Raw genomic sequence first — 23,963 nt, forward strand, 5'->3', positions numbered from 1 at the left:
GGAATGAATCGGACATGGTAATCTATGGTACATTTGGAGGAAGAAATGAGAAGTTTTTCTCCCTCGCTACACATTTCCTTATTTAATCTCTCAGCAATGTGAGTTTATGAGGAGACGATTCAAAGTAACAAAGAGCAGCGCTCACCCTTAAACATAACGGGTGATCGTAAAAAGTTAAATTCATTTTATTGCTAGGTCTTCTGAAGTTTTCCATGTTTGCAGGTTTGTTGTGTTTCACAATAAACTATAAATTAAAAAATACTGGGCGGTAATTTCCATGGCTGCTTCTGGTGGTCTTCAGGATTAAACATCAAGATAAAGACAAAAAGATGAAAATAATGAACATAACACGAGTTTCAAAAATACCTTGAAAAATGTATCAGCAATTCACATTGGGACAGAACTTAAAGATAATTATCACAGCAAAGCATAATTAAAAACACTTAAAATAAACAAGAATGGTGATCACCAATACGGATGGCAAATGATTGTAGTAGGGGAGATCAAGGCATAGATAGGAAAAAACAGAACACAATAAAAAATACATTGAAAAGAGTTAAAATAAATTGTATGTATTATCCATCGACTAGAAAATGGCAACATAATTTACGACAAAATCCAATCATAAAGTGTTAAAAATCAAACACAGGGCTGTTCATAAAATGTGTTCTATGTTTAGAGCTGCAAATTAAAGTTATCACAGGGTAGACATCCACAAAAATTTTTTTAGAAAAAGGTGACCAAATTTAAGGGAAGTAAACAAACAAGCTTGGGACATAATACAGGTAAAAAGTAGGATCCAGCACTACACTTTAACATGCGTTTTGCTGTTTGGTTCCTCAAGGGGTTCTGAGCCTATACAGTGGAGAAAAAAGTATTTAGTCAGCGACCAATTGTGCAAGTTCTACCACTTAAAAAGATGAGAGAGGCCTTTAATTGACATAATAGGTAGACCACAACTATGAGAGTCAAAATGAGAAAGCAAAACCAGAAAATCACCTTGTCTGATTTGTCAAGATTTATTTTGCAAAATATGGTGCAAATAAGTATTTGGTCACCTAAAAAAACATGCAAGATTTCTGGCTCTCACAGACCTGTAGCTTCTTCTTTAAGAGGCTCCTCTGTCCTCCACTCATTACCTATAGTAATGGCACCTGTGTGAACTTGTTATCAGTATAAAAGACACCTGTGCACACCCTCAAACAGTCACACTCCAAACTCCACTATGGTGAAGACCAAAGAGTTGTCAAAGGACACCAGAAACAAAATTGTAGCCCTGCACCAGGCTGGGAAGACTGAATGTGTATATAAAGCCAGGAGGAACCTGATAAATCTAAAACATAACCTTTATTTGTATCCTTTTAAAATAATTTCTTATGGATAAAACAGTGAAAAAAGTGCATATAGTGCTCAAAATAACCAGTGCTCAGTAAAAAATGGTTTGATCTCACCACATCAGTCGTTTTTTCGGGAGCGTCCTCATGTGCATTTGAGGGGAAGGGGAGAGTAGACAATAGCTATGCTACCCAGTCGTGCCCCTGTGCTGCTCCCGTTCTGACAAGGACAGTCCCCAAGTCAGGCTAAATTTTGTACCCACCACAACCAAGTTACTTTCCCTACGCGTTTCCTCTCCCATAGGGGAGACTCATCAGGGGAACAGAAAAAAACGGGGGTATGCATGTAATGCGATGTTCTATTTGGGGATATCAAGCCCCTGCATTGGCAGGTGACTCCTATGTGTCCAGTGCACCTGGCTTCCAGTGTGGACTATGGTAAGGTGAGATGCATACAGGGACCGCACTCCCTAATATAGTCTCTCCCCCTCTCAATCTAATTACATGGCGTCCTACCTCACTTCCGGCCAGTTGTTATGACCGCTTCACTTACTGGGTATTCTTGGCGTTGTATTGCCATGTGGACACCTATCCGGGATCCGGATCGGTCTCCATTACTACGCATGCGGACTATACACCACCATTGAGTCCGCCTTCACTTCCGGTTCATACTGCTTATTATGTCCGCTACTGCGCAGTGCCGACCCAGTACCGGCTCTGTCGTCTGCCTGCGTCTCCGTTACCATGACTACCCACATCCCCACGATATGTCATGGTAGTGCGCATGCGGCTTTTTTACCCGCTATTTGAAGACTGAATGTGCAATAGGCAAGCAGCTTGGTGTGATGAAATCAACTGTGGGAGCAATAATCAGAAAATGAAAGACATACAGGACCATTGATAATCTCCCATGATCTGGGGCTCCACACAAGATCTCACCCCGTGGGGTTAAAATAATCACAAGGTGAGCAAAAATCCCAGAACCACACAGGGGGACCTAGTGAATGACCTGCATAGAGGTGGGACCACTGTAACAAAGGCTACCATCAGTAAAACACTACGCCGCCAGGGACTCAGATCCTGCAGTGCCAGATATGTTCCCTTGCTTAAGCCAATACATGTCCGAGCCCGTCTGAAGTTTGCTAGAGAGCATTTGGATTATCCACAAGAGTATTGGGAGAAAGTCATATGGTCTGATGAAACCAAAGTAGAACTGTTTGGTAGAAACAAAACTTGTCGTGTTAGAACGAGACCGAATGCTGAGTTTCATCCAAAGAACATCATACCTACTGCGAAAAAAGGGGGTGGCAACATCATGCTTTGGTGCTGTTTCTCTGCAAAGGGACCAGGATGACTGATTCGTGTACATGAAAGAATTAATGGGGCCATGTATGGTGAGATTTTGAGTGCAAACCTCCTTCAATTAGCAAGGGCATTGAAGATGACATGTGGATGGGTCTTTCAGCATGATAAAGATCCCAAGTACACCGCCAGGACAACGAAGGAGTGACTTTGTAAGAAGCATATGAAGGTCCTGGAGTGGCCTAGCCAGTCTCCAGATCTCAACCCCATAGAAAACCTTTGGATGGAGTAGAAAGTCTGTGTTACCCAGGGACAGGCCCAAAACAACACTACTCTAGAGGAGATCTGCATGGAGGAATGGGCCAACATACCACCAACAGTGTGTGCCAACCTTGTGAAGACTTTCAGAAAACATTTGACCTCTGTCATTGCCAACAAAGGATATATAACAAAATATTGAGGTTAACTTTTGTTAATGACCAAATACTAATTTTCCACCATAATTTGCAAAATAAATCTTGCTGAATCAGACAAGGTGATTTTCTGGATTCAAACTAAAAGGAAAAAAAAATCCGCACTGAACAGCTGCTGAAACACTGGTATAGGGTATACAAAGCTTGCTATGCGTTAAACAAGCCAGTTCATAGGATTCGGGTGCTCATTGAAAAAAGCCAAAGTCCAACACGATATGCAAAAACAAAAAGCAAAAAAAGAGCACTCACCATCCAAATGAATTCTTAGTCTTTATTGTGGCATTAAAATAACAGCAGGGTCCCACAGGGAGAACAGTAGTGTCAGTAGACGACGACCGTTTCGTGCTGCCGCGCTTCTACGGGTCTGGATGGTGAGTGCTCTTTTTTTTGCTTTTTGTTTTTGCATATCGTGTTGATTTTCTGGATTTGTTTTCTCACTTTGACTCTCATAGTTGTGATCTACCTACGATGTCAATTACAAGCCTCTCTCATCTTTTTAAGTGGGAGAACTTGCACAATTGGTCCCTGACTAAATAATCTTTTTTCCTCAATGTAAATACAGTTTCAGGCTGTATGCTGCTATAAATATGTATATGGTATATCTACATATATATATATAGGTTTTGAACAGCCCTGTGTTTGATAAGCACGTCATAGTTTATTATTAAATCGTGACCTAAGTTATATTATCATCTTCTAGTCAGTCCCTAATAAATACAATATATTTGATTTCTTTATAGATTATTTCCTATTTTGTGCTATATTTTAATGTGAATGTGTTAGGCTTACCTGATGAGGTGGCTCAACCAAGCCCAAGGTACAGGTGGGCACATGGGCCATGAGCATCAATGCAGCATACAGGTGAGGCATGCAAGAGACAGGTAACAGAAGCACTGGAAGCCACAGGCAGACAGAGGACGTCCTGGAGACCGCAGAGAGGTAGCAATGGTACTGCAGACAGATAATAGAGGTATATGGAAGCTGCAGGCAGATAAAATATGTCATGGAGAATGCAGACAGGTAGAAGAGGTACGGCAGACAGGTAACAGAAGTCCTGGAGACTGCAGACATGTAGCAGGGATCCTAGAGGCCGCAGACAGGTAGCAGAAGTCCTATTTATTTTAATAGAGGTCCAGAAATTATTAAGCTAATCCAGTAGTAGAGAATCCCTTTAAATTCTGTCCTTGTCGTGTTACTGATAATAGGAACGCGGATCCAACAGCACAGACAATGAGACAGTGGTTCTATTTATTCAATTAACATAATCGAAGGGGTGCGTTCGGCACAATATCAGGGGATGGCGCAAACTGTGACAATGAAACAAGCTATGCTACAAGAAGAATAAAGTAATTCAGATGAACATGATATTGAATATTGATGCAGTGCTATTTGCACTCTATAGTTCTGATAAATAACTGTAATCGTCAGTGATGTCTTAGTCCTAATACCCTGACCTAAAGGGCATCACTGTAACTACTGGGCCTGTCACCATCGTTACTCACTAGGCACCACAAAACGTCACACAGGTCCTAACAGGAGTCGACAATATTACCTGCTAGGCCGCAAGTCCCAGATTAGTGAGTTACTCGGTACACTTGTCACACTGGCTGCCTTCGTTCCCTTAATCTCAGCACCGGTCCCCACTTTGTACCATATGTATACACTGGAAGCGACAACTCACATGAACATCCCTTCCCTGCGGCCTAGTTGTCTCTCTCTGCCCTAGTTCAGCTCACTCAGCTCAGCTCTCCTGCCTCTGGTATCTCTCAGGTCTTTACTCAGATCAGATCTTTCAACTCCTTTACTCGCATCTGGTCTCTCGACTCTGTTTCTCTGATCTGGTTTCTCAACTCCTTTTCTCTGATCTCATCTCTCGGCTTCTTTACTCGGATCTGGTCTCTCGACTCCTTTACTCGGATCTGGTCACTCCTGGGATTTTTATAATTACTAACTGCACCCCAGCTATCACCTGATCTGGAGTCTCCTCCAATCTCTTCCCTAAAGGAGCATGCACTTCACTCTTAAGTTCCTACTAATGCTATTCTTTCTGCTTTCACTTTCTCTGTTGTCTTTCACCAGCAGATGAATGGCATTTCTTGCAGCCACTCTGTTAGGCTTTAAAGGGCTTGACCACTATTAGGGCAACCCCTTCATGATCAATATCTTTGGCGTCAATAAAATATTAAAGCCTATACTCACCTCCCGTGCCGACACCTTTCCTGCGCTATCGGCACTTGCTCATCCCGGGCTCTCGTGCAGTGTTGTGACACGTGACGCTGGCGCCCAATCAGTGCTGCTGTCACTGTCTCCACCTTCGGACAAATCGAACATGAAGAGTAAGTCCGGGCTGCAGCTTGGACTTCCTCTTCATGTTAAATTTGTCCAAAGGCTGGGACATTGACGCCAGCACTGATTGGGCGCCGGCGTCACGTGTCACAACAACAGCATGGGAGTCCAGAAAAGACTAGTACTGACACCACAGGAACAGCACCAGCACGGGAGGTGAGTATAGGATTTATTATTTTATCAGTGCTAAGCGAGGGGTATGAGAAGAATTTGTCCAAGTAGTGAACAACTTCTATAACTGTGTGCGTTTTCTCACTTGTCTATCTCCTTACATTACATTTATAGGTCTTTACTTATTTTGCTTTTCCTTTTCTGGTATTCTTTGAGTTACATAGATGAGTATCTTGTATTTACTTCATTAGAGTTTGGACAGTGGAACATTCTTGGCTTAAACATCAACATGGCTCACAGCATGTGGCCACGTAATATACTGTCACTACAACAAAAAAACACTATGACAGTTATTACACCAAGTGGATGAGGAATAAAGAAGAATTTTAAGTAACTTGCATACTGTGTTTTATGTGGATCTTGGGGCGTGATAAACTCTGGACCCAAATCATACAATCATAGAATGGTAGAGTTGGAAGGGACCTCTGGGTCATGGTGTCCAACACCCTGCTTAATACTGTTTTACTAAATCATCCCAGAAAGCTATCTATCCAGGCTCTGTTTAAAGACTTCCAATGAAGGAGTACTCACCACCTCTTGTGGCAGCCTGTTCCACTCATTGATCACTCTCACTGTCCAAATGTTTTTTTTCTAATATCTAATCTGTGTCACCTCCCATTCAGTTTCAACCCATTGCTTCTAGTCTTTCCTTGTGCCCTTGAAATATTTGTAGAAAGCTATTAAGTCTATTCTCAGTCTTCTCTATTGCAAGCTAAACATTCCCAAATCCTCTAACCAATCCTCATACATTCTGGTCACTCTTCTCTGAATTTGCTCCAGGTTTTTCATGTCTTTTTTTTTTTAAATGTGGTGCCCTAAACTGGACACAGTATTCCAGATGATGTCTGACCAAAGAGGAGTAGAGGAGATAATTACTTCACATGATCTAAACTTTATGCTTCTGTTAGTGCAACCCAGAATTAGCTGCAAAAGAGGACCCACAGCCTGGGACAAAGTGGACTCGTGAAATTGGACAGAGTCTTTGGGCATAGCAAGGGTGGCTGTCCATAGCTAGTGTGAGAAGCCACGAAGATACCGAGAAAGTGATTTACAGTTTCCAGGAGCACCTCCCGAATCCAGAAGAAAGGAGAAGACCACATTTCATGGAGCTGGCAGAGAGCTGTGCGCACCACCTTACTGGACTGTTGGGGGCCTCGGGACTGGATCTGAGTCTCCAACATCACCGTGAGTTTGTTCCTGTTTTGTACACATGTCAGGGCCTAGTGTAGGCTTCAATAGACAGAACACGGCAGCCGTGTGGCCTGCTTAGTAAAGGCCAGGGAGGCTATACATAGAGTAGCATCTGTTATGACCTGGTGGTCAGGACAATAATCGACCTGGTGGTGAAGAGCACATGGAATGACCTGATAGTTACTGATAATAAAGGATGAGCTCTAGGACGTGGGAACTCTGCTGACCGCAAACCCTAATCCTATCACACACACTAGAAATAGCCGTGGATTGCTCCTAACGCTCCCTATGCAACTCGGCACAGCCTAAGGAACTAGCTAGCCCTGAAGATAGAAAAATAAAGCCTACCTTTCCTCAGAGAAATTCCCCAAAGGAAAAGGCAGCCCCCCACATATAATGACAGTGAGTAAAGATGAAAATACAAACACAGAGATTAAATAGATTTAGCAAAGCGAGGCCCGACTTACTGAACAGACTGAGGATAGGAAAGGTTGCTTTGCGGTCAGCACAGAAACCTACAAAAAGACCACGCAGAGGGCGCAAAAAGACCCTCCGCACCGACTCACGATGCGGAGGCGCTCCCTCTGCGTCCCAGAGCTTCCATCAAGCAAGAAAACAATAAAAAATAGCAAGCTGGACAGAAAAATAGCAAACCAAAGAAAAACAAGCAGGAACTTAACTTCTGCTGGGAAGACAGGTCACAAGAACGATCCAGGAGTGAACTAGACCAATACTGGAACATTGACAGGTGGCATGGAGCAAAGATCTAAGTGGAGTTAAATAGAGCAGCCAGCTAACGAATTAACCTCGTCACCTGTGGAAGGAAACTCAGAAACACCCACAGCCACCACATGAAGTCCATGGATAGAACCAGCCGAAGTACCATTCATGACCACAGGAGAGAGCCCAACAACAGAATTCACAACAAGCATGATTCTTTGTTTATTGTTTGCATTTGCTTGTGTGGCGTATATTGATTCTGTAATGGTTGGAGCACCGTGCTATTTGACGGCCCAGCTAAAGAATACAACTAGTATAGACTCCTTTGGGTCCCATATTTCAGCTCAGTAAGACCATCTTGTTGCACTGAACGTACATTGAAGGGGCGAAAATATGGTAGGGGTTACATATAGATGACATGGCTTCATGCTGTTGCTTCAATGGAAAATATGTAGGCTCAAAGCGTTATAATACTTCTATCTTCTCATGTGCCAACGGTCTTATCACCTACCCCCGATATAGGATACAGGATATAATTCCAAGCACTATAGTGTCCTACCTCTCAGTGTCCACATTGGATGATGTGGAATGAGGACTTGGATATTTAGTAGTACTGTATGAGTTCTGCTTATGACTGATGAATAGGAATTACTGAATAATCGGAAGATGTCCCCATTACCAGGGGCGGACTGGCCCAGGTGGAAGAGGGGCATTTGCCCCCTGGGCCGGTCACTAAGCAGCTGATTAAGGCCGCCAGGGGGCCGCCTTGTTTTAGCTGTGCAGGCGGCATCACAGTGGAGCACACACAGACGCAGCCACAGCTCCCTGTGTGCGGCCGTCTGCTCTGCTGGAGTGGGGGAGCGCGGCTGTATATCTTCTTCCGGCCGGAGAGGAGCTTGTGGGCGGCTCAGACAGGAGACCTGATGGTGAGTGCTGTAGAGAGCTTCTGTGTGGTGAGGAGGGGACGCTGATAAGTCCAGGGCCGCTTCTGTATATAGTCAGCGGCCGCTCTGCTGATCACTGAGATTTATTGCAGGAGAGTGAACTTTCAGGGTCGCCCTGTCAGTGACAGGTTATCAGCTCCAGGGTCACCAGATCTGCAGGAAAGTTCAATCTCCTGCAATAAATCTCCATCCCTGTACCTCAGAGTGACCAGAGACACAATACTGAATCCTGCCCTGCACTGATCCAGCCTGAGCCTGGTACAAAGAATAATACAGAGATCAGAGGTTATACCGTGTACACACTATGTTAGATCTGTACCTACATACAGAAATGCATATACTGTATAAGGCACAGTTCACATTAGCGTTTGAGTCCCCTGCGTGGTGCTGCGACTTCTTTCCTTAAGTTCCACCTACTCTGCATGCGTCCTGCGTACCTATTAACATTGTGTACGCAGGGACATGCATTGTATGTGGATGCATCCGCGTGCATCATTTTGACGTCCCCTTAGAACAAGAAAATGCAACATGTTGCTGCAGGCACGTCAAAACGTCACACAAGGACGCACCACATACAACACATGTCCCTGCGTACACAATGTTAAAGATAGGTAGACAGGACGCATGTGGAAGTAGGCAGAGCTTAAGGAAACAAGTCCGCAGCACCACGCTGGGGACTCAAACGCTAATGTGAACCCGGCCTAACAGTATATCAAATGCCAGTTATATGTTATGTTGTATGTGTTAGGGCCTGTGCACACGCTGCAGATTGTCGCAGATTTTTCTGCACAGATTTGTCACCAAACCTAAAGGGATTCCTAATGCCATCAAGTGACTGAGAATCCTGATGTCTCGTGAAAACATTCCTTATGTTTTTTCCTTGCAGATTTGGTAGAGATGTAAATCTCCAGCATATCACTTTTATCAGTGCTTTTGCTGCAGATTTCACTCAGACTAAGGCCGGCGTCACACTTGCGAGTTTTACGGACGTAAGAGCCCAGAAACTACGTCCGTAAAACTCGCAAAACAAACGGCACAATTATTCTCTATGCCCCTGCTCCTATCTGCCGTATTAAACTGATCAGTATTATACGGCTTTCTACGGCCGTAGAAAATCACAGCATGCTGCGTTTGTCACCGTATTGCGCAAATAAAACGTCAATGAAAGTCTATGGAAGCCCCAAAAATACGGATTACACACGGACCAGCAGTGTGACTTGCGAGGAATACGCATATATATACAGTGGGGCAAAAAAGTATTTAGTCAGTCAGCAATAGTGCAAGTTCCACCACTTAAAAAGATGAGAGGCGTCTGTAATTTACATCATAGGTAGACCTCAACTATGGGAGACAAACTGAGAAAAAAAATCCAGAAAATCACATTGTCTGTTTTTTTTATCATTTTATTTGCATATTATGGTGGAAAATAAGTATTTGGTCAGAAACAAAATTTCATCTCAATACTTTGTAATATATCCTTTGTTGGCAATGACAGAGGTCAAACGTTTTCTGTAAGTCTTAACAAGGTTGCCACACACTGTTGTTGGTATGTTGGCCCATTCCTCCATGCAGATCTCCTCTAGAGCAGTGATGTTTTTGGCTTTTCGCTTGGCAACACGGACTTTCAACTCCCTCCAAAGGTTTTCTATAGGGTTGAGATCTGGAGAATGGCTAGTCCACTCCAGGACCTTGAAATGCTTCTTACGAAGCCACTCCTTCGTTGCCCTGGCGGTGTGCTTTGGATCATTGTCATGTTGAAAGACCCAGCCACGTTTCATCTTCAATGCCCTTGCTGATGGAAGGAGGTTTGCACTAAAAATCTCACGATACATGGCCCCATTCATTCTTTTATGTACCCGGATCAGTCGTCCTGGCCCCTTTGCAGAGAAACAGCCCCAAAGCATGATGTTTCCACCACCATGCTATACAGTAGGTATGGTGTTTGATGGATGCAACTCAGTATTCTTTTTCCTCCAAACACGACAAGTTGTGTTTCTACCAAACAGTTCCAGTTTGGTTTCATCAGACCATAGGACATTCTTCCAAAACTCCTCTGGATCATCCAAATGCTCTCTAGCAAACTTCAGACGGGCCCGGACATGTACTGGCTTAAGCAGTGGGACACGTCTGGCACTGCAGGATCTGAGTCCATGGTGGCGTAGTGTGTTACTTATGGTAGGCCTTGTTACATTGGTCCCAGCTCTCTACAATTCATTCACTAGGTCCCCCCGCGTGGTTCTGGGATTTTTGCTCACCGTTCTTGTGATCATTCTGACCCCACGGGGTGGGATTTTGCGTGGAGCCCCAGATCGAGGGAGATTATCAGTGGTCTTGTATGTCTTCCATTTTCTAATTATTGCTCCCACTGTTGATTTCTTCACTCCAAGCTGGTTGGCTATTGCAGATTCAGTCTTCCCAGCCTGGTGCAGGGCTACAATTTTGTTTCTGGTGTCCTTTGACAGCTCTTTGGTCTTCACCATAGTGGAGTTTGGAGTCAGACTGTTTGAGGGTGTGTACAGGTGTCTTTTTATACTGATAACAAGTTTAAACAGGTGTCATTACTACAGGTAATGAGTGGAGGAAAGAGGAGACTCTTAAAGAAGAAGTTACAGGTCTGTGAGAGCCAGAAATCTTGATTGTTTGTTTCTGACCAAATACTTATTTTCCACCATAATATGCAAAAAAAATGATAAAAAAACAGACAATGTGATTTTCTGGATTTTTTTTCTCAGTTTGTCTCCCATAGTTGAGGTCTACCTATGATGTAAATTACAGACGCCTCTCATCTTTTTAAGTGGTGGAACTTGCACTATTGCTGACTGACTAAATACTTTTTTGCCCCACTGTATATGTCATTGAGACACATATATGTATATATATTAATATTTCATCCAGCGCGATATAGCAGAAAGCCGGTAATTCAATTACCGGCTTTTGCTTTCTCCTTCCTAAACCCGACATGATGATTTGAGACCTGTTACATACAGTAAACCATCTCATATCACTTTTTTTTTTGCATATTCCACATTACTAATGTTAGTAGTGTGTATGTGCAAAATTTGGCCGTTCTAGCTAGTAAATTTAAGGGTTAAATGGCGGAAAAAATTGGCGTGGGCTCCCGCGCAATTTTCTCCGCCAGAGTAGTAAAGCCAGTGACTGAGGGCAGATATTAATAGCCTGGAGAGGGTCAATGGTTATTGGCCCCCCCTGGCTAAAAACATCTGCTCCCAGCCACCCCAGAAAAGGCACATCTGGAAGATACGCCTATTCTGGCACTTGGCCACTCTCTTCCCATTTCCATGTAGCGGTGGGATATGGGGTAATGAAGGGTTAATGCCACCTTGCTATTGTAAGGTGACATTAAGCCTAATTAATAATGGAGAGGCGTCAATTATGACACCTATCCATTATTAATCCAATACTAGTAAAGGGTAAAAAAAAAACACACACACATTATTAAAAATTAATTTAATGAAAAAATCACAAAGGTTGTTGTATTAATTTATTCTACTCTCAATCCACTCACTGAAGACCCTCGATCTGTAAATAAAAAAAAAAATAAACCAACAATATCCATACCTTCCGAGGATCTGTCACGTCCAACGATGTAAATCCATCTGAAGGGGTTAAAATATTTTGCAGCCAGGAGTTCTGCTAATGCAGCGCTACTCCTGTCTGCAAAACCCCGGAGAATGTAGGTAAAGTAGGTCATTGACCTATATTTACCTGCATTTGCGGTGAGGCGCCCTCTGCTGGTTGTTCCTAGATCGTGGGAACTTTCCTAGAAAGCTCCCAGGCTCGAGATCATAAGAGGGCGCCCTCTGCTGGTTGTCCTCATATGAACTCGAGCCTGGGAGCTTTCTAGGAAAGTTCCCACGATCTAGGAACAGCTCCGTCTCTGCAAGATAACTAACCCACTCTATGTACAGGATGCGGTGATTCCTCATGCGCATGTGCTCAATGAACACAGGCGGAATCACCACGCGTACAAAGGTGGACTTTGGGCGGAGCGGGGTATCCGCTGCGTCCAAAGCGCTACGTTTCCTGACCATGGAAGCATACCCTTATACTATGTGTACAGACATCAGATGTTATATAGTAGATAATATTGTATGTGATAGTCAAATACCTGATGTCTGTACTCGTAGTATTATATACAGTATACCAGTCACATACTATCCTGTATATGACATCTGATGTTTGTAGACATATCACCCACCAGTTACATATCCTTTATACTATATGTAATATACTACGTGCACAGACATCTGATGGTATATACTGGATATGTGACTGGTGTAATATCTGATGTCTGTAGTCATTGAGTAATATACACCACTCACATATTATCCTATATACATAGTGGGTACGGAAAGTATTCAGACCCCTTTTAAATTTTTCACTTATTGTTTTATTGCATCAATTTGGTAAATTCAAAAATCTTCATTTTTTTCTCATTAATGTGCACTCTGCACCCCATCTTGACTGAAAAAAAACAGGAAGGTAGAAATTTTTGCTAATTTAATAAAACAGAAATACTGAAATATCACATGGTCATAAGTATTCAGACCCTTTGCTCAGACACTCATATTTAGGTCACATGCTGTCCATTTCCTAGTGATCCTCCTTGAGATGGTTCTACTCCTTCATTGGAGTCCAGCTGTGTTTAATTAAACTGATAGGACTTGATTTGGAGCGGCGCACACCTGTCTATATAAGACCTCACTGCTCACAGTGCATGTCAGACCAAATGAGAATCATGAGGCCAAAGGAACCGGCCAAGGAGCTCAGAGACAATTGTGGTAAGGCACAGATCTGGCCATGGTTACAACAGAATTTCTGCAGTTCTCAAGGTTCCTTATAGAACAGTCGCTTATAAATGGAAGAAGTTTGGGACCTCCGGAAGTCTTCCTAGACCTGGCCGTCCAGCCAAACTGAGCAATCGTGGGAGAAGAGCCTCGGTGAGAGAGCTAACGAAGAACCCCAAGATCACTGTGGCTGAGCTCCAGAGATGCAGTAGGGAGATGGGAGAAAGTTCCACAAAGTCAACTATCACTGCAGCCTCCACCAGTCAGGCATTTATGGCAGAGTGGCCGGAAGGAAGCCTCTCCTCAGTGCAAGACATAGGAAAGCCCCAATAGTTTGCTAAAAAAACACATGAAGGACTCCCAGATTATGAGAAGTAAGATTCTCTGGTCTGATGAGATGAAGGTAGACCTTTTTGGTGATAATTCTAAGCGGTATGTGTGGAGAAAACCAGGCACTGCTCATCACCTGCCCAATACAATCCCCACGGTGAAGCATGGTGGAGGTAGCATCATGCTATGGGGGTGTTCTTCAGCTGCAGGGACAGGACGACTGGTTGTCATTGAAGGAAACATGAATGCGGCCAAGTACAGAGATATCCTGGACGAAAACCTCTTCCAGAGTGCTGTGGACCTCAGACTTGGCCGAAGGTTCACATTCCAACAAGACAATGACCCTAAGCACACAGCTAACAAAGGAGCGGCTTCAGAACAACTCTGTGACCATTCTTGACTGGCCCAGCAAGAGCCCTGACCTAAACCCAATGGTCATCTTTGGAGAGACCTGAAAATGGCTGTCCACCAACGTTCACCATCCAACCTGACGGAACTGGACAGGATCTGCAAGGAAGAATGGCAGAGGATCCCCAAATTCAGGTGTGAAAAACTTGTGGCATCATTCCCAAGACTCATGGCTGTACTATCTCAAAAGGTGCTTCTATTCAATACTGAGCAAAGGGTCTAAATACTTATGACCATGTGATATTTCAGTTTTTCCTTTTTCATAAATTTGTAAAAATTTCTACATTTCAGGGTTTTTTCAGTCAAGATGGGGTGCAGAGTGTACATTAATGTGAAAAAAATAAACTTTTTTGAATTTACCAAATGGCTGTAATGAAACAAAGAGTGAAAAATTTAAATGGGTCTGAATACTTTCCGTACCCACTGTATACAGAGCTGGTTGGGAACCCAGAGGACATTATTTGTTATAAATAGGGAAATTAATAGTTTTCATAGGGGCACCTGAATCAGAAAAAAACGTCATCTGTAAGTTACTATATATGACTGTACTGTAATCACATGTATGTGCAGGGCTGGGATCTACCAATATACGGTTACTATAAGGTGGTATTATTGCTCTTTAGTAGCATTTTTGTTTTCTTTTTTTTATTTAGTAACAGCTTAATGTGTTTCAGTCATTATGTAGTAGAAGGTGCATAGTGGTGCCATTGGTATTTATATAAAGTGTTTTGTTATGTAGAGGTAATGGTAATATGATAATATTATGTATTCGCTGTGTAGTGGTTATGGTAGTTGACATTGTGTAGCCGTATTATTTGGCATTTTATAGCCGTAATTTTATAATATTGGTCATTGCATTGTGTGTTTTTGGTTAGAAACAGTATATACTGTAATTATACACGTATATATGCTATTTTAAATAGCTAGAGGGTGGTCATATGGGGATACGTGCACTTTGGGGCTTGGGCCCCTGATCTTTTATGACCCTAGCAACACCCCTGCCATACTGTGTGTTTTACATGTCCGTGTTTCTGGAGTTGTATGTATGTTTGTAAATCAGCTCAGTTATAGTACCATATGTAAGCAGTAAGCTTGGTTCTGGTGCTGTATCAATATAGTAATCTAGATTCTGGTACCATATGTATGCGGTAAGCTTGGTTCTGTTCCCATATCTATGTAGGAGTCTTGGTTTTATTGCTCTATCTATGTAGTAGACTTAGTAGGCGAAAGCTTGGCTCTGCTCCCTTATCTCTGTAGTAAGCTCCGTTCTTTTCCCATAGCTTTGTAGTAAGCTTGATTCTGCTCACATATCTTTTTTGTAAGCTCATTTCAGTTCAGGTATGTACCGTATGTAGTAATCTTGGTTCCATTCTCGTGTTGATGCAGTCAGCATGCTTCTGTTGCAGTATCTATGTAGGTAGTAAGCTTGTTTGTGTTCCCATATCTATTCAGCAATCTCCGTTCTGTTCCCATATCTATATACCTTCCCATTTTTTAAAGCATGTTATTTCTGCTGCTTTAATGCAGGGACCAGAGATAAGCAGGGCAGGGGTGGTCCACCGCAACTGGTGGGCCACTGCCTTGTGATTGCCCCCCAGGCTGAAAAGTGCCAGCCAGCCCCTGCCCATTACTCTATTTAGGTGATGATAGAATAATGGTTTTCATTTTGCTTCCAGGCTCAGGGTAATCTGAGCTTCATCCACTGCAGTTGAAATTTATTTTTAATGCTATACTAGATTGATTGATTTATCTAGATCACTCATCCAGATTACAAAACATGGAAGTGTTAGATTTCCTTAAAGGGAATCATGTTTGTTAATGACCCTTTAATTGGATTCCCTATGGAGTTTCTATGGAATGATTATTAGTTGATGGAAAAGGGTTTTTCACATTGGGGAGGAGGGAGATTTGTGCTATCTATCTATGTATCTATCTCACATTAGTTATCTATTTTCTATCGTTATATGTCATATAAACTTATATAAACATATCTACTTATTTATCTATCTCAATGGCGTGCCACAAATAGCCACCCGCACTGCTCCAACTCTCCCTCACTTGCCTGACATCATGATTTCAGTGATATCTGCATTCTCATGAAGTACATAATGCAGATACTGTGGATACACTGTATCAGGTGCAACAGACCACTAGATCACTTTTGCCCCAATGGAGCCTCACACGCTACACAGAGCAGAGCAGTGCATCGAAGGACCCGGACTAGGTATTTTTTAACTTATTTTATTAGGCTGCACTTCAAAATGGCTGTGTGGCCATGATATTGTGTTGAGGGCTGTGTGGCCATCATATTGTCTAGTGGTATGTAGTGGCCATTAAACTGTGTTTGGCTGAGGGAGCATAATACTTTGTGGGGGTGCCTGTGGGGGACATCATGCTGTGTGTAAAGGAGATTGTGGAGGTCATTAAAATGTGTGGGGGCTGTGGGGGACATCATATCATGGGTTGGGGCTGTAGGGGCCATCATAATGTGTGTGGTATAGAACAACTGTGGGTCAATCATTCTGTGCGGGTGGGCTATGATGACATAATATTGTGTGTGGAGGCCAACACACAATCTGGGGGTCTGTGTAAACTTCATAGCGTATGTGTGGGGCTGTAGTAACTATTGAAGTGTGTGTGGGGGAGATCATACTGTATTGTAGACTGTGGGGTATGAACACAGTGTCATGGGTATACAGCGATGGATAGGTTCCAGAAGACTGCAGTATCTGGTTTCATACACTCCTTCACTGGTTAGAAGCACTTCACCATTGTATTAAACAGTTCAGGTTTTTTCCCTGCTAGCAGTGCAAGGGTTAATCTGTTCAGTTGAATTTCCTGGAGCATTCCTACTTGGGTTGTCTGAACTGCTCAGTGTTGGCCACTCCCCTCTGTTATATATGATTGTCTCTGGCACTTAGGGATTGTCAGTGTTAGTTCTTACTGCCTGGGTCTGGAGTTGGAGGTGTAGTTCGTGGTTCGAGTTAGTGTTTGGATATTGTTTAGGAGATTGCTGCTTGGAATTTTGGCTGTGTGCCGATCCTCATCCTCTTCTATGTGGTTTCTCCTTCCTTTAACTACCCTGTGTCCCACTCTGCTGTTTGGTGTGTGCATTTTGTATGGTTGGAATTTTAATTTATCCCTCTCCATCTTCCCTTATTTGGTTAGTGTGTTTCTATAGTGTTCAGCTTCCCTTTGCCTGAGTAGGGGAGGGTGCAGATCAGGGTAGATATAGATGCATAGGAAAGCACAAGAACCTGGCGTCTCCACCTTCAGGAGTAATCCGGGGAACAGAAATAGACCAGGACGCCCCAAGTTCTAGGGACCTGGTTAGCACCCAAAGTCCCAACTCCTTTGTGACACACAGAACTTTATCACTTGCCATAATGTGTGAAGGAAATTGTGGGGACATCATACTCTATGGGGTCACTGTAGGGGTGTCACACTGTGTCAGGAGCACTTTTGATGTCATACTATGCATGTGGGGTCTAAGGGGTATCATTTCTCCTTATGGAGAGTGACATACCATCTCTGGCTTGTCAAGGTAAGGAGGCTTATTCGCCGTGCAATGCTCCTCTGGGAAATATAATATTATATTTCCCAGAGGAGCATTGCACGGCGAATAAGCCTCCTTACCTTGACAAGCCAGAGATGGTATGTCACTCTCCATAAGGAGAAACGATACCCCTTAGACCCCAGTCCAGAGCCTCTCACCTAGCCAAATTAGTTCTCATGCTTTGCACTGACGAGGGCCAACAGCCCGGAACACTGTGTCTGCGAATTGAGATACTAATTTGGCTTTTATCCTAAGCCATATTGCACGACTCGTTTAAGGGATGATTGTGACTTGAAGGATCGCTACTTCCAACAGGTGGCGCTATAGAGTTTAAGTCCTCTTTTTCTCAGAAGAGGCAATTTGCATATGCATGTGGGGACACTGCGGGGGAATTCTCTCCCAGCTCACAGAGGTCACAGACTGCTCCTGCCAACAATTCTCCTTGATTCTGTGACATCACGTCGACAGAGTAGTTCCTTCTCCTCTGCTCTGTCGATGAGGTGTAGCAGCCAATAGATGTCATGTTAATTGACCACCAGTAGGCAGAGCCGGCTTTCAAGCAAGATGACATTGACAGAGCAAAGCAGAAAAGTAGGAACTACTGTTGATGTGACGTCACCAGAAGAGGAAAATCAAAGGCATGAGCGGTCCGCGACATCTGTGAGCTAGGAGAGATTGTCACAGAGTGGCAGAAGCAAAAAAGGTAGCAACTGCCTGTCGATAAGTGCTAAATTATCTATCTATGTATCTATCTTTCTATCTATCTCTACGTTAAATTTCCAATGTTTGTAGATGTAATCTAAATAGTAACACTTTCTTACCTGGAGCATCATCGCTATTTGATAATTCCAAGCCACCTCTCCCCTCCCCCAAATTCAAAAATTTCCACCTGTCAATTATACAGACCTAATGCTATATAACTGTGCCCAACTGAGGAGTAATAACATTACAGTGGGAGATCTGTGACTGTGTAGAAGGAAGGGAGGTCACGGGATGTCTCCGAGGAGGCAATATCTATAGTTGGGAATGTTATCATACACGAGATGAAGAAGCGCTCTAGATATTAGCTGGTATATATAGCAGCAGAGCGGAACAAACATCCATCTATCTCCGACATGGGGCTATTTCTTGCCCACCTGTCGCCACAGGTGCCCTTATCTTTAACTTGTAGCGAGCTGGAAAATAAGCAAAGGTGATATTATTAACTGGTGATGAAATTATATAATTGAATGCTACAATTATAGAAAAATATGCATGAAAAATATATGTACACTATATTTTTCTTTAATGAAACAGATGTGATTTAGTAACATATAAGGGAAAAAAAATATACATATATATATATATATATATATATGTATATATATATATATATATATATATATATATATATATATATAGTCATGGCCAAAAGTATTGACACCCCTGCAATTCTGTCAGATAATACTCATTTTCTTCCTGAAAATGATTGCAAACACAAATTATTTGGTATTATTATCTTCATTTAATTTGCCTTAAATGAAAAAACACAAAAAGAATTGTCCTAAAGCCAAATTGGATATAATCCAACACCAAACATAAAAAAGGGGTGGACAAAAGTATTGGGACTGTTCGAAAAATCATGTCATGCTTCTCTAATTTGTGTAATTGACAGCACCTGTAACTTACCTGTGGCACCTAACAGGTGTTGGCAATAACTAAATCACATTTGCAGCCAGTTGACATGGATTAAAGTTGACTCAACCTCTGTCCTATGTCCTTGTGTGTACCACATTGAGCATGGAGAAAAGAAAGAAGACCAAAGAACTGTCTGAGGACTTGAGAAACCAAATTGTGAGGAGGCATGAGCAATCTCAAGGCTACAAGTACATCTCCAAAGACCTGAATGTTCCTGTTTCTACCGTGCGCAGTGTCATCAAGAAGTTTAAAGCCCATGGCACTGTGGCTAACCTCCCTAGATGTGGACGGAAAAGAAAAATTGACAAGAGATTTCAACACAAGATTGTGTGGATGTTGGATAAAGAACCTCGACTAACATCCAAACAAGTTCAAGCTGCTCTGCAGTCCGAGGGTACAACAGTGTCAACCCATACTATCCGTTGGCATCTGAATGAAAAGGGGCAGTATGGTAGGAGACCCAGGAAGACCCCACTTCTTACCCCGAGACATAAAAAAGCCAGGCTGGAGTTTGCCAAAACTTACCTGAAAAAGCCTAAAATGTTTTGGAAGAATGTTCTCTGGTTAGATGAGACAAAAGTAGAGCTTTTTGGGCAAAGGCATCAACATAGAGTTTACAGGAGAAAAAAGAGGCATTCAAAGAAAAGAACACGGTCCCTACAGCCAAACAAGGCGGAGGTTCCCTGATGTTTTGGGGTTGCTTTGCCGCCTCTGGCACTGGACTGCTTGACCGTGTGCATGGCATTATAATAATAATAATAATAATCTTTATTTATAATAATAATAATCTTTATTTATATAGCGCCAACATATTCCGCAGCGCTTTACAGTTTAACAGTTTCAAACACAAAAGTCATAAGTAACAACATTAACAATACAATAATTAAAGCAAAATAAGACGACCCTGCTCGTGAGAGCTTACAATCTACAATGAGGTGGGGGAGATACAAAGTACAGGTGTGTATTTACAATGATGTATTTACAATCATGGTCCAGCCATCTTCAGGGGTTGGGGAATAGATGGGGATAATGAAGTCTGAAGACTACCAACAAATTTTGCAGCATAATGTAGGGCCCAGTGTGAACAAGCTGGGTCTCCCTCAGAGGTCATGGGTCTTCCAGCAGGACAATGACCCAAAACACACTTCAAAAAGCACTAGAAAATGGTTTGAGAGAAAGCACTGGAGACTTCTAAGGTGGCCAGCAATGAGTCCAGACCTGAATCCCATAGAACACCTGTGGAGAGATCTAAAAATGGCAGTTTGGAGAAGGCACCCTTCAAATATCAGGGACCTGGAGCAGTTTGCCAAAGAAGAATGGTCTAAAATTCCAGCAGAGCATTGTAAGAAACTCGTTGATGGTTACTGGAAGCGGTTGGTCGCAGTTATTTTGGCTAAAGGTTGTGCAACCAAGTATTAGGCTGAGGGTGCCAATACTTTTGTCTGGCCCATTTTTGGAGTTTTGTGTGAAATGATCAATGTTTTGCTTTTTGCTTCACTCTCTTTTGTATTTTTTCATTTAAGACAAATTAAATGAAGATAATACCAAAGAATTTGTGTTTGCAATCATTTTCAGGAAGAAAATGAGTATTACCTGACAGAATTGCAGGGGTGTCAATACTTTTGGCCATGACTGTATATATATATATCTATAATATAACGCTGGGAGCGTCACTCTGTCCGAAGCCTTTATAGACTGCGCAGGCGCAAGCGCCGGCGCAGTCTGGGCCTCCCAGAGTGACGCTCCCGGGAGATCGCGGTATGCGTTCACACTGAACGCACACCGCGATCTCCAACAGAGAAGCAGGGACCGCCAGGAGGGTGAGTATCGGCCATATTCACCTGTCCTGCGTTCCACCGCTGAGCGCCGCCATCTTCCCGGTCTTCGGCCTGTGACCTTCAGTTCAGAGGGCGCGATGACGCGCTGGAACGGGACAGACAGGTGAGTATAGTAAGTGCTGGGGGGACTGAGCTGGCGGCGATACCGGCACCTGACCCCCACAGCGCGCCGGTGTCCCCGCCTGCTCAGGCCCCCGGATGGGTGCAGCACATGACAGGATGGGGACGCAGGATGGTTGCAGCACATACCAGGATGGGGACGCAGGATGGGGACGCAGGATGGTTGCAGCACATACCAGGATGGGGACACAGGATGGGGACGCAGGATGGTTGCAGCACATACCAGGATGGGGACGCAGGATGGGGACGCAGGATGGTTGCAGCACATACCAGGATGGGGACGCAGGATGGGTGCAGCACATACCAGGGTGGGGACGCAGGATGGGTGCAGCACATGACAGGATGGGGATGCAGGATGGGTGCAGCACATACCAGGATGGGGACGCAGGATGGGGACGCAGGATGGGTGCAGCACATACCAGGATGGGGACGCAGGATGGGTGCAGCACATGACAGGATGGGGACGCAGGATGGGTGTAGCACATGACAGGATGGGGACGCAGGATGGGTGCAGCACATACCAGGATGGGGACGCAGGATGGGTGCAGCACATGACAGGATGGGGGTGCAGGATGGGTGCAGCACATGACAGGATGGGGACGCAGGATGGGTGCAGCACATGACAGGATGGGGACGCAGGATGGGTGCAGCACATGACAGGATGGGGGCGCAGGATGGGTGCAGCACATGACAGGATGGGGGCGCAGGATGGATGCAGCACATGACAGGATGGGGACGCAGGATGGGTGCAGCACATGACAGGATGGGGATGCAGGATGGGGACGCAGGATGGGAGCAGCACATACCAGGATGGGGACGCAGGATGGGTGCAGCACATGACAGGATGGGGATGCAGGATGGGGACGCAGAATGGGTGCAGCACATGACAGGATGGGGACGCAGGATGGGTGCAGCACATGACAGGATGGGGACGCAGGATGGGTGCAGCACATGACAGGATGGGGGCGCAGGATGGGTGCAGCACATGACAGGATGGGGACGCAGGATGGGTGCAGCACATGACAGGATGGGGACACAGGATGGGTGCAGCACATAACAGGATGGGGACGCAGGATGGGTGCAGCACATACCAGGGTGGGGACGCAGGATGGGTGCAGCACATGACTGGATGGGGGCGCAGGATGGGTGCAGCACATGACAGGATGGGGACGCAGGATGGGTGCAGCACATGACAGGATGGGGACGCAGGATGGGTGCAGCACATGACAGGATGGGGACGCAGGATGGGTGCAGCACATGACAGGATGGGGATGCAGGATGGAGCAGCACATGACAGGATGGGGACGCAGGATGGGTGCAGCACATGACAGGATGGGGATGCAGGATGGGTGCAGCACATGACAGGATGAAGGCGCAGGATGGGTGCAGCACATGACAGGATGGGGACGCAGGATGGGTGCAGCACATGACAGGATGGGGACGCAGGATGGGTGCAGCACATAACAGGATGGGGACGCAGGATGGGGATGCAGGATGGGTGCAGCACATACCAGGATGGGGACGCAGGATGGGTGCAGCACATGACAGGATGGGGACGCAGGATGGGTGCAGCACATGACAGGATGGGGACGCAGGATGGAGCAGCACATGACAGGATGGGGACGCAGGATGGGTGCAGCACATGACATGATGGGGACGCAGGATGGGTGCAGCACATGACAGGATGAAGGCGCAGGATGGGTGCAGCACATGACAGGATGGGGACGCAGGATGGGTGCAGCACATGACAGGATGGGGACGCAGGATGGGTGCAGCACATAACAGGATGGGGACGCAGGATGGGGACGCAGGATGGGTGCAGCACATACCAGGATGGGGACGCAGGATGGGTGCAGCACATGACAGGATGGGGACGCAGGATGGGTGCAGCACATGACAGGATGGGGACGCAGGATGGAGCAGCACATGACAGGATGGGGACGCAGGATGGGTGCAGCACATGACATGATGGGGACGCAGGATGGGTGCAGCACATGACAGGATGGGGATGCAGGATGGAGCAGCACATGACAGGATGGGGACGCAGGATGGGTGCAGCACATGACAGGATGGGGACACAGGATGGGTGCAGCACATGACAGGATGGAGACCATATACCAATATAAATGCTCACCACCCGGGCGTAGAACGGGTTCAATAGCTAGTATATATATATATATATATGTCTGTTCTCAGCCGGTGCCGGGGATCAGCGTGAACAGTACCGCTGATTTCCAGGAGCCGGTACATGTCACACTGATGACACATGGATGTCATCGATGTGCACGTGTGCGGGATGTTTTGCGGCTCGTGTTGCTGATAAAAAATGACATTGACATGTGAACAGAGCCATTCGCTTGAATGTGTCTACATGTGTAAGTGTCTCCGGTATGAGTGAAAACTGTCACTACAGATACAAGAGACACTGACGTGTAAAGGGAGCCAAGATGGTAACTACCCAATTAATGATCTATGATTGGACGCTACATAAAGATGAGAAAGTTCTGGCGGCTCCAACTGTGAATGAAGGAACAAAAAAGTATCCACAGGTGCCAACTAGAGATGAGCAGAACATATCGATGATGTTGTGCCAGCCCTGGGTGATCAAAAACCTCGTTGGGGATGCCGGAAGCTAAGAGATTCGCAGCCTCCTGTTCAGCTGCCACTGACCTGGACTGGATTTCCATGAATCGATCCACTCATCTCTAGCCCAACTGTCCTGGATACAGTGGACAGTCCCGGATT

The 23,963-nt window shown here is 44.6% G+C and overlaps 1 long non-coding RNA gene across 1 annotated transcript; it reads right to left on the minus strand.

The window, feature by feature from the left end:
- Positions 1 to 240: 240 nt before the first annotated feature.
- Positions 241 to 23,963, minus strand: LOC138667452 (uncharacterized). The gene is made up of 3 exons (XR_011318764.1): positions 23,889 to 23,963; positions 3,899 to 4,090; positions 241 to 295 (listed from the first exon to the last, which is right to left on the minus strand). It is a non-coding gene; the product is annotated as an uncharacterized lncRNA (long non-coding RNA).

Source organism: Ranitomeya imitator, chromosome 2 (genome assembly GCF_032444005.1).
Source record: "Ranitomeya imitator isolate aRanImi1 chromosome 2, aRanImi1.pri, whole genome shotgun sequence".
Taxonomy (NCBI): Eukaryota; Metazoa; Chordata; class Amphibia; order Anura; family Dendrobatidae; genus Ranitomeya; species Ranitomeya imitator.